The sequence below is a fragment of the Bison bison genome, unplaced genomic scaffold, assembly GCF_000754665.1.
Source record: "Bison bison bison isolate TAMUID 2011002044 unplaced genomic scaffold, Bison_UMD1.0 scf7180017864145, whole genome shotgun sequence".
Classification (NCBI taxonomy): Eukaryota; Metazoa; Chordata; class Mammalia; order Artiodactyla; family Bovidae; genus Bison; species Bison bison.
The window spans coordinates 5,871,351-5,872,058 of NW_011494717.1; positions in this window are offsets into that span (position 1 = coordinate 5,871,351).

Below are 708 nucleotides of genomic sequence, written 5' to 3' on the forward strand. Positions count from 1 at the left end.
GTAGTGACCAGCTCACTTCTGGGGAGCAGGCCACCACACCCGAGCGAGGGAAAAACCCGTGCCTCAGCGGAGGGGCCCCTCCGGCCTCAATCCGCTCCCAGCCAGAAGTTCGCAGCAGATCCCCTGCCCCGGGGCGGGGAGGACGCTGCCAAGCTGCCTTGGGGCGGCCAGGAAGGCTGTGTGGCCCGCCCCAAACTGAGCCCCCTGCAAGGTCTCTCTGCTCTGCCAAGACAAGCAGTCTCATCTTTCTGGCACTGACTGCGTAGGAAGCCACTCAGGACCACCACCCCACAACACTGCCCCTATCCACAGTAGCCCACTCCCAGCCCCTACCACAGTTGGGTCACATGTCCCACCCACCCCTTGGGCGCACACTGTCTTATTCATCTGTTTCCTGAGTACCACGCACAGTGACTGTTGAACTGGAATACCAATGAAGAACCAGACCAGCGTTTGCTCTGACCAAAGGCACTTCTCCTCACAAAGACGATCTCTCTTGCCAGAATCCCCAGGACACTCTATCGATGCCCAGGAAGTTAGGTTCAGTCTTGACTGTGCTCACCATTTCCGTATCTTCTTTCCACCCTGCTCTGCCCCCAGACATAGCTCTTTGAGGATGAAGGGTCTGTCTACCTTATCTCTGGGTTGGGGGTCTCTAGAAGAATTCTGAGAAAAGAGTTAAGTGAAGAACGGAAGGAGGAAGGGATG